This window comes from Rhinopithecus roxellana, chromosome 18 (genome assembly GCF_007565055.1).
Source record: "Rhinopithecus roxellana isolate Shanxi Qingling chromosome 18, ASM756505v1, whole genome shotgun sequence".
Taxonomy (NCBI): domain Eukaryota; kingdom Metazoa; phylum Chordata; class Mammalia; order Primates; family Cercopithecidae; genus Rhinopithecus; species Rhinopithecus roxellana.
Window position 1 is genome coordinate 26,059,084 of NC_044566.1, and position 11,283 is coordinate 26,070,366.

The following is an 11,283-nucleotide window of genomic DNA, read 5'->3' on the forward strand; positions in this document are numbered from 1 at the left end:
GAAGCAATAAGCATATGGAACAACATTCACAAGAACAGATGTAATCCTGTAGACAGGGACTGTAGAGTAGGAAAAGTAGAATTCTAAATACAAGCTTTCCTAAAGAGATGCAACACAGAGAAGCATATATTGATTTTACTTAGCAAAAAGTAAGGACTTGTAGAAAACCTGAACATATAGATGCTTACCTTGCTTTGTTTTAATATAAATGCTGAACTTTTAAGGTCTCAATATCCTAGTTAATACAGTGTGTGTGTGTGTCTCACTCTGTCACCCAGGCTGGAGTACAATGGTATGATCATAGTTCACTGCACTCGCAACCTCCCAGGCCCAAGCAATGTTTCCACCTCAGTCTCTTGGGCTGGGACCACAGGCATGTGCCACCATACCTAGCTAATTTTTTGTAGAGATGGAGTCTCAGTGTGTTGCCCAGGTTGGTCTCAAAGTCCTGGGCTCGAGTAATCCTCCAGCCTCAGACTCCCAAATTACTAAGATTACAGGTGTGAGCTACCATGCCCAGCCACCATATATCTTGATTTAGAGAAAGTAGATGACTTTGGATGCAAGTCCCAGAAAATGTTGACTCTCATTGACTTAACCACTAAAGGACTTTATTACCTTTGGAATAAGAAGTCCCCATTAGGGCAGTATCTAGGAGTGGCATGTGAGGGCATCAGCTCTGCTTCTCTGAGATTCCACTGGATCTGTCTTCCTCTGCGGGTTGAACTTGACCTCAGCTTGGCTCCCTTCACAGTGCCAAGAAGGCCACTGTTAGTTTCACGGACATTGAACTTAAAAGCGTTGTCCTTGATTGTGCTCTTGAAAGTGAGAAAGGGTTTTGCAGATGCGCCCTCCTCTACTTTCTCTCATATTAGCCAAGAATTGTGTCATGTGCCCATACCTACACCATGATTGACTTAAACCGTTCAAAATTTATCCCCAGAAGCTGGGGCCAGTCTGCCTGCAGCATTTGACTAGGCAAAGGAGAATAATGTAGAACCCTGAAGAAAACAGGAGTGATCACAATGAGGCTGATATCAGAAGGGTTACTGACAAAGGCAATAGTGGAGGATGGAGGCATGGAACCAACATTATTCCAAGATGTGAAGCTCATGCTGTACATTGAAATTTAGTGGTTAAGTTAATTTAATTTTTGATTTGCAGGTAATCTTAGGCTATGCCATACATTTTTATGGAATTTTAAAAAATCCATTTTTACACAATTCCAATTAGAACAATTTCCAAGCCATTGTTTTTCAGCCACTGCTTAACTCTTTTTTTAGTGGGGCCGGGGGGCGGGGGATAGAGAGTCTGGCTCTGTCACCCAGGCTGGAGTGCAGTGGCACGATCTCAGCTCACTGCAACCTCCACCTCCTGGGTTCAAGCCTCCCCAATAGCTGGAATTATAGCCATACACCACCATGACCAGCTAAAATTTTTTTGTATTTTTAATGGAGACGGAGTTTCACCTTGTTGACTGGGCTGGTCTTGAACTCCTGACCTCAAGTAATCTGCCCGCCTTGGCCTCCCAAAGTGTTGGGATTACAGGCATAAGCCACCATACCCGGCCAGCCACTGCTTAACTCATATATCTCTCTTTTCTTTAACTCATATAACTCTCTTTTCTTCTGTCTCTATCCTTGACTACTAAAGGTTTTCAAAAATCACATATGACACAGAAGCTAACCCCTTCTGAACTCCTATTTTGTCCACTGTGGTTCCTCCAAAGCCAGTGATTTGTGGGTATAGGGACGGCATTGACAATGGATGCCTGGGTCAGGGGTAATTAAAAAATGTCAGTGGCCAAGGAGGTGGAAATCGGTTCAAGCCCAACTGAGGCATTTAGCTATTTTACTACTGCATCCTTTTAGGCCTCTTTCAGCTTATAAATATTAATTTAAAGACTACCAACAAGGACAGTAAACGGATTTGGACATAAAACTTCCTGTCAGGGGTGATTTATATCCAATAAAAGGAGAGCAGGATAGAGAAAGCCTGCTTTGCTAAGTTTATGATAGACAGTGAAAGAGTACCATCAAAATAAAAAGGCTTTCAGTCTGCCGTTGGCTGTGTGGGTGTCTTTTTTTTTAATAAGCAGCATGCTAGAATTGTATTGTTTGCTTTTATCAGTCCCTTGCACTGCTGAGGAAAAGTTCTCCTGCATTGCTAATTGAACTTGTACAGATTTATAGGCTCATGGCCTGAGCATGAGAGAGATTATTTGGACTTAAAAGATAATAGTGCGAGCAAGAAAATTAAAACTGCTTTTACCACTTATATTTCAATAGTGCATAACTTTTACCCTTTATATATCCTACGATGGCATAAGAATTTGTTTGAAAGGAGATCTGTCTTACAGTCTATGAGAAGCAATTTAATGTCAGAAAACCCTGCTGCCATCTTACTAGTACTACAGGGAGCCTAACCATGTGAGTCTGAAAGTGACTTTCAATTTAAAAAAAAAAAATGTTTTCTAGGTAAAAGGTGAACAATTTGACACTTCCAGATTATCACTGTTGGGAGATATTCTCCATGTGTCTTTCACATGTCTGTAGATCCTGTTAGCAGAAGCACTCTCTATCTTGGCTCTAGACTCCTTTTTCTGTGATGTTTGTACAGGGAACAGCCTTAGAAGAGAGAGATGGGGTCTCCCCCTGGAGCAAAGGGCAGGCTTCAAGCTCAGCAGTCCTCCTGGAACGCAATCCACTATGTGTACAGGTGCCACCTGGCCCTCTTCATGTTGCTTTACAGAAACTGTAGCTCTCAGAACTGATGCAAATGCTGATTTGCTGACTCCTCCCTGCCATAAGTAATAAGTCCAACTTCTTAGCTTAGAAACAGGCAAAATCTCAGACTCTGAGTTTATAGAAGTCATCAGCAATGTGAAGTTAGAAAAGTAGTATGCGTAATATTTAAAATAAAAATACTTTAAACCATAATGTATCTCTATTTCCCACCAGATTTCCACATTTAAAAGAGTAGAGTTTTCCTTTGACCATAACCAGTGACAAGCTAGGATAAAGATGAAGATTAGGGAAGGTTATCGAGGAAACTTCATGTTCTTGAATCTCTGGGGGATAAAAAAATCCTCAGCCTTCTGACGAAAAAGATGGACTAAATGATAGAGTGGCAAAGTAATGTCCCTTCCAGTTCCTCAATTCACAAGGTTATTGAAATATTAAGAATTATATATGGTAAAAAAAAAAAAAAACTCTATTAATAAATAAGTTAACGACCTGAACAGACGCCTTATCAAAGAATATAAACAGCTGACAAATAAGCATATGAAAAGATACTTTGTATCATATGTCATTAGGGAAATGCACACTAAGACAGCAATGAGATACCTCTACAAACCCATTAGTATGGCCATAATCTAGAATCCTGACAACACCAAATGCTGGCAAAGATGTGGAGCAACAGGAACTCTCATTGCTGCTAGGAATGCAACTCGGTACATCCACTCTGGAAGATGGTGTAGCAGTTTCGGACAAAACTAAGTATATACTTACTGTAAAATCTAGCCGTCCTTGGTATTTACCCAAAGCAGTTAAAAACTGATGTCCACACAAAACCTGCCCGTGGATATTTATAGTTGTCTTATTCATAATTACCAAAACTTGGAACAACCAAGATGTCCTTCCCTGAGGGGTGAACGGTTAAATAAACTGTGGTACATCCAGACAATCATTTATTTGGTACTAAAAAGAAATGAGCAATCAAGTCACAGACATGATGGAACCTTAAATGCATGTTACTGAGTGAAATAAACCAATCTGAGAAGGTTACATGCTGTATAATTTCAACTACACAATACTGGGGAAAGGCAAAACTACAGAGACGATAAAAAAATCAGTGGTTGCCAGGGGTTGGTGGGTGGGAAGGTTGAAAAGACAGGCACAGAGGATTTTAAGGGCAGTATTAATATTCTGTATGATACTAAAATGATAGATACATGTCATTATACATTTGTCCAAACCCATAGAATGTGCAAAACCGAGCATGAACCCTAACATAAACTCTGGACTCTGGGTGGTAATAATGTGTCAATGTAGGTTTACCAGTTATAACAACTGCACCACACTGGTGAGGATGTCAACAATGGGTGAGACTGTGCATGTGTGGGGGCAGGAGGTATTTGGGAACTCTGAATTTTCCTCTTCATTTTTTTTCTGAACTTAAAATTGCTCTGAAAAAAAAAGTAAAGTATTTAAATGTGAAAAAAAGAAATATTTATAAGTAGAAAAACTAACATACTACTGTATATAAAATTTTAGAAATGTGTGTTTGCATAATAATATAATTTTAAACATGATTTTCAGTAATTTACATAATGTCTAGCTAACTGGGGCTAGGATCTTTGGCAATGTCGTCTGCCTTTCTCTCACTCTCTATTATCTCTTTGCTTACCATTGCAAAGCACTGGAAAAGTACTAGTGAGCAGGGAAACAACAAGAAATAAGACAGTCCATGCTCTCAATCAGGTTAACTGTCTAAGTGACAAGTGAGACACACACGAGTCAAATGAGCCACAAAGAAGGAAGAGGGCAGAAGTGTCCGGAAGTACCAGGTGAGGGCGCCACATGGGCATTCTGGCCTCTGAATTTTAAGTGGGATTATCTATATGCCACATATTACTGAAAATTTTACTCCAGGATCTGGTCAATGTCTCAATGTGGTGAGGTGAGGTCCAAGATATATGAAGTTGTTTATTTGTATGTACACGACCAGGAAAAACTACATTTGTACATGGCTAATTTTATGTATATTAGAAGTCACCAAACACTATCAGTTTAACTCTTATCATTTCCAACATTTATACTGTCTAAATTTTGTAAGTATTGCTGACTTGAAAGTATCATATCATTCCTGCTTCTCACAGTCTTGTAAGTAAGGAATCTCGTAATCTAACTCTGGCTCTGCTCTGAGATCCAGTGGAGTTATTAGGATGCAATATATTCAGCCCGCCAAGAAGATTGTATTTTCTAGTGGCTGATTATCTGGCCCATTGAAAGAGCTGGAGGTCACACTAGATTATATGAACTACTATGCTCATTGTCCATTAGCCCCCAGGTGAATAGAGTGACTCCCCCTTCCTTCACTGTCCTCACCTCCACATTATGCATAAGGAAAGATAATGTTCTTAACCACGTTTTCTCCCATTCACATCTTCAGAGATCACAGTATTGTTCCTTTTAGATCATTAAGGGAAGAAATATGCTGAACATTGTCTCTTTTAAATGGACAAGGATGGGATTTCTGCAAGGAGTGTGTAGTCTGATAAAACCCGTAATAAAAAATGTTGAGTCTACCTCAAATTCCACATGGAGATCACTCCAAGTTTAAAAAATAACAGAGACACATTTGTGGAAGGAAACCCTGAACAAGGATGTACATTTCCTAAAGAGAACAGTATGGTTGAACAAAGCTTTGATGATGGAATTAACATGAAACAAAGGCCCTCTGAGGAAGATCAGTCTGAAAAGAAATGAAGAATACATAAAACTTTGTTTAATTTATGGAATTTATATGCTGCTGACCAGTAAGTATAAAGTTCCATTCCCTTGGTCCTCACTATCACTCATGTATTACTTGTCAGTAAATGTGATGCACTCAGAACATAACAGCTACGGTAATATTTCTGTTCCCACTGCAGCTTTACTACACCCATGAAACTCTGTAATCTTTAAATTCCCTCACTGTTAACATCTGCTGAAACATTATTGGTCCCAGCATAGCCAAGCTGCTCTGAAATTACATTTAGCAGAGTAGTTAATGCTAACAGTATAATTCTAGACGCAACCGTGTTTGAAAAGAGCTTTATAACTGGCACAATGATTATGCTTCCTTTAGCTTTTATTTCTTTCATATCTGTTTTGTATCACGATCTCATTGGTTTGCAGCATGCCATTGGAAAAAATAGCATATTTTATATATATTGTTCAGTAAACACTACATTACATTCTGACTTTTCTTATTGCATGAATGAAACTTTCTTTTTCTAGCACTTTTTAAGTGAAGTGAAATTCGATTGCAAGATATGATTATAAACATTTAGCAATTTGAGGCAGGAAATTAATCAAGTTTCTGTAAAATGAAGACATTTTGTCACCCTGTTAAGGTGCTTTGAATGTTTTAAATCGAAATGGTCCCACAAATATGCTAAATAAACAGGTTGTTTGTGACTTTTGTTAATTAGAATGCATTCATTCTATAGTTATAAAGTAGTTAACATTTTTTTAAGAAAAAAACTTTGCCCTGAAAAACTCTTTGTTATAAATGCAATAATATAAACATTGTATTGACATTACTTTAAAATTTCTCATTAATATATTTTGTATCAACATATATTACTATAGTTATATTTGGCATTATATAAATGATGCTTAAACATTTTTAAATGTTGGTGTTTATCTGATCTAGAAAAAACTTTAGTAAATTGTTTGGTAGAAGTTAGTGATTTTGCTTCCACAGAGAATATTCTTCCCAAAACTAAAATACTATAATTTAATTTCACCATCAAGTAAAAATATGTATTAATAATTTAATACTAAGCAAAATCAGACACTTTTATTAAATTCTAATTTTGTTGAAGGCAGGAAGTACAGCTTACTAACAAGATACAGAGAGTGGTATTTTTAAACAGTTAGTGAAACATCTGAATATATGAAGGAAGAAAGAACATGTTCAAGGGTGTTTATGTGGTGAACTTAAACAGGGCTTTACAAAACTTTCCTTGAATGTGCAAGATATCTGCCAAAGTTGGGGCCGTATAATATAATCAAAGATAATTGTATAGAATTTATTAATATATATGTTGCTTCTTGAATGTTTCTATATGTGTGTCATGTATAATAGTCTGTTGAAGCCGAGAGAAGATTGTATTCTTAGCTATCTCTGCAGGGTCTATGCCACAATATAAGCAAGATTAAGTTTTACCCTATAAAAAGTGTTGGGTTTATCTTTTACCCCTAACCCCCAGGAATTTTCATCCTCCCTGGGTTTCTTGTTCTCCACGCCAAGAGCAGTTACATCCACTATGCAGAAACCCTCTGGTCAGAAAATTCTTTGCTTTGCACTAGTGCCCTCTACTTGCTGGCCAGATTTTTCACTTGGGTCTGGCAATTCCTCTTTATTCAGTCTCTCTTTGGCTGGATTTCTGAGTGTCTGCTGCATATCTGCCTGTAGTGCAGACTCATGGCTTGCATGTGATCTGAAGCAGTATCCCATCTTCAAGCAGCAAACGCCTGCCAAGCTCCTGCTTGCTAGGTACTGACCCTTGCTTGATGCTTTGCCCAAATGTGCTCTAGGTCCAGATTCCAGATCCTAACTCTGATCATTGACTTCCTTCCCCAGGCCTACAATGCTCCCATCCCGGCTTGTGTTTCATCACTCTTATTTCTTATTTCTGGCTCCACAAACCCAAACTTCTTTCCCTGTACTGACTTTCCATGGTTGATATGATAAAAACATTAATTTTTAAATGGTATTTGGTTGTCTTTTATGGTATACATACAAGTTTATAATAAAGCTCTAGACAGAGAAACAACAAAAAAACCCTTAGGTTTTAAAATATATTCACAGATATTCACAGAGTAATTTACCAGGCAATGCAAAACGTTAAGTTATCATTGAATATTTATCTTTATTATGCTCATCGCCTAACCTTGTACAAGAATATGTATGGAGGAAATCTTATATTTGAGATCTAAGCGGTACCTGATTAATGAACAGCAGTAAATTATAAGTTGCCAGCTGGTTTTCCAACATTCAACTGTAATAATAATCTGACTTCATATCTCCTTTTCTCCTTCCCTTTCCTCATTATTACGATAAAATTAGAAGCATATGGAATGATATTTATTAAGGCAAGGTGAAATCTGTAGAAAGTAGAAAAAAGAGACAGAAGAACGTTATTTAAAATTATTACCTTGGGGTGTGTGTGTGTGTGTATTTGCATATGTGAGAGAGAGAGAGGAAGGTGAAGAAAGAAAGAGGGATGGGAGAGGAAAAGAAAGAATTTCTCCCTGTTTGTCCTTCACTTCCTTCAAGACTTGTCATCAACAATTCATGAAAGGGGTCTATCAGGTGACCTAAACAGACATGATAGCAACAATTATTATTGTCTACAGTTGCTACTTCTTTGAAATTCCTTCCCGGCCCGTAGCCCCTATGAAATCAGTGAGCTTAGGTATCCCTGTTTATGCCTCACGATCCCTCTTCCGCTCCAGTTGACTGGACTAGAGGTGGATGCACAACACCTCCTACCACCATCACCACCCAAGGGGAACTTTCACCTGACTTGGACTAAACCAGTAAGGTTATTGGGTTTGTTTTGTTTTCTTACTCCCTTCTTTTTCCCTCTTTCTAATTAAGATACACAAAAACTGGAACTAAAAGGTCATTTAGAGCTGAGGTTACAACTGGAAGCACAGCAAACCAGAAAAAGGTAAGTTTAATGAGTAGAACCCAAAATTTCGTCTTGCAGGGGAGATTAGTAGAGAAAATAATGGTGCACAAAGCAGAAACAAGCAGAGATAAACAACATAACCTTAGAAAGAGAGATGGCTAGAGGAGCTCTGGGGCAATTTTCTAGTCCCACGAAGTCTGGTTGTACCCTCTTCCCGTAATATATGCTTCCATGGGGTTCTCCTCCATTTTTAAAATAGCCTCCTCCTCTGCCTTGCATTTGAGCTCCTTTAAGATAATTTCTGTTCCTTGCAACCAAGTTAGCCCTGACAAAGATAGCAGTAAGGATACATTCTCCCTTCAGGGATCACACAATCCAAGTCAGATACCAATGGCTAAAAGGGCACATCAAAGATGTCTGCTCTGATAAAACTCATCAATGACCAGTGATTCTCTGGCATGTAGGCTTCTTTCTTGGCCATCAGTACCCCTGTACACCTCTAACTATTTGTTAAACTTTATTGTCTTCACCTTGGAGTTACAGTAAAGAATCAATTTTGAAAAATATATCAGTTGCCTATATGCAAATGGCAGAGAACAATAAAATATTAATATTTTATACATCATATCTGTTCATGTTCATAGTATTATATTAAATCAGATTAAAATCAACAGCCACGAAATGTTAACATGGAGTAAACATTACAACCCATGGAAAGATGGGTAATCTCAAACAACAAAATCAAACCTGAGATCACATTTTCCATAGTCTTTAAGACTACTTTTTTATTATATTCAGCAAGCTTCAGAGAGAAGACCTAGCTATTTTGAGGGCATTATTTTCTGATAATTTATATTTTAATATTATTTGTATGTAAATTTTTTACATTTTTTCCCCCATGTTTCCTCAGGAAAAAAGTGCTTATCTAACCCCCTGGGACATCTAACTTAAGTTTAAATTCACATACTTGAAAAAGTAATATAAATTTGGGATCATAAAACATTTTTAGTGATATTAACGTTATATCACAATATCTGAATTTTGAAACACTGTGGAATCAGCATTGTACTAGGCATCACAAGGCCTTGGTTCTAATCCCAATTCTATTAAAGTATTTATGTCACCCTGGGCATATTTCTGTCTTTTTGAGTCTACCCTCTCCTCCCCACCCCCAAATTAATACACAAGAACACCTACTCTAAGGGCACATTATGAGAATAAAAAAAAAATCAGAAATTTGAATGTTAAAGAGCTTTATAAATCACATGTCCTAGATTATGGTGCTAGTGGTGACAACAAATAGATGTGTGGTGTGTCTTTTGGCCAAGTTTGAAGTCTCCTTCGTTTGAGAGCCTTTACTCACTAGTAAATCCCACTATCTTTTTTACCAGTAAGTAGTCATAGCATCTGTTGAACAGAAGAGGGAAAGGCTGGATTCTTGATATGAGGCAAAACTGACAGGATTTATGAAAGGTTAAATATGGACCATAATAAAAAGCGAGGAATCAAAACTAAATAATAGTTGACAGTCATTCCTTCAACAGCCACCTCAACAGTATCTTCCATAGAATGCTCCCACAAATTCTATTTGTTCACTTAACACATGTTTATGGAGCACCAACTTTGTATTCAGTGCTCTGCTTACACTTGGGTATAAATTGGAAAATAAAACACAGTCCCAGCTCTCAAGAACTGTGAGTTTACTAGAAGAGACAATCAATCAATTACAATACAGTGAGGGAAAGTTGTATTGCACAGAGGAGAAGCATCTAACACAACTGTTTCCCTTGGGAAGGTGAGAGCTAAAGAAGGTCTTTGTGGAAGCCAGAGAAAAAGACATAGAAGAGCATTGGAGGGAGAAGGAACCCTATGGGTTCTCCTAGGACTTGCAATTTGTTCTGCAGATGCTTTTTGGATGCTGTGGATTTTCTCCTTAAGCACTTAAGGGATGCTGAATATAGGCATTATTTTGAGGATTCTGATAAAATCTTTTTTTTTTTTTTTTTTTTTTTTTTTTTTTGAGACAGAGTCTTGCTCTGTCACCTAGGCTGGAGTGCAGTGGTATGATCTCAGCTCACTGCAACCCCTGCCTCCTGGGTTCAAGCAATTCTCCGGCCTCAACCTCCTGAATAGCTGGGATTACAAGCATGCACCACCACGGCCGGCTAAGTTTTGTATTTTTAGTAGAGACGGAGTTTCATCATGTTGGCCAGGCTGGTCTTCAACTCCTGACCTCAAGTAATCTGCCCACCTCAGCCTCCCAAAGTGCTGGGATTATGGACATGAGCCACCACACCCAGCCCTGATAAAGTCTTGATAAACTTCAGTGTTGAGAAGAGACTTGAAGGATGAGCAGGAATTAAATTAGTGAAGAGGATCTACAGAAGAGCACACATACTGCTCCACAATCCCCTGTAGACTCTGTAGGTATCTATAATGTATATACATAGTATTTTTGTCTTCTCAAGTATAATTAGTAGGTTCTTTGCAAGCAAAAATAATATGTTCTTCCTATACATCCCTCATAATATCTAATGCTTTGGTGTATATAAAAATATGATAAAACTCCTCTTAATATTTGATTTTTTGTGCAGCTTGAATCCCAGGGTTGGGAATTAGTAATGCTTGAATCCACTTTCTATATAGCAAAAGTAAAGAAATCCAGGAAATTCCAGTAGTACAGCATCTGATACTTGCTCATGTTCCCCCAAAGCAGGCTGCCTTGACAGCTTTTAAAAGTGTGTGTTTATTAGTGAGTTCTCTTTGTGAGTCTGATCATCACTGGCTTCAAGCGGCAGCTTTTGTATGTTGAGTTATTGTCCCATATGGGCTGTTCCTCTCCCAGAGCATTATCAACTCCATGTAAAATTAAA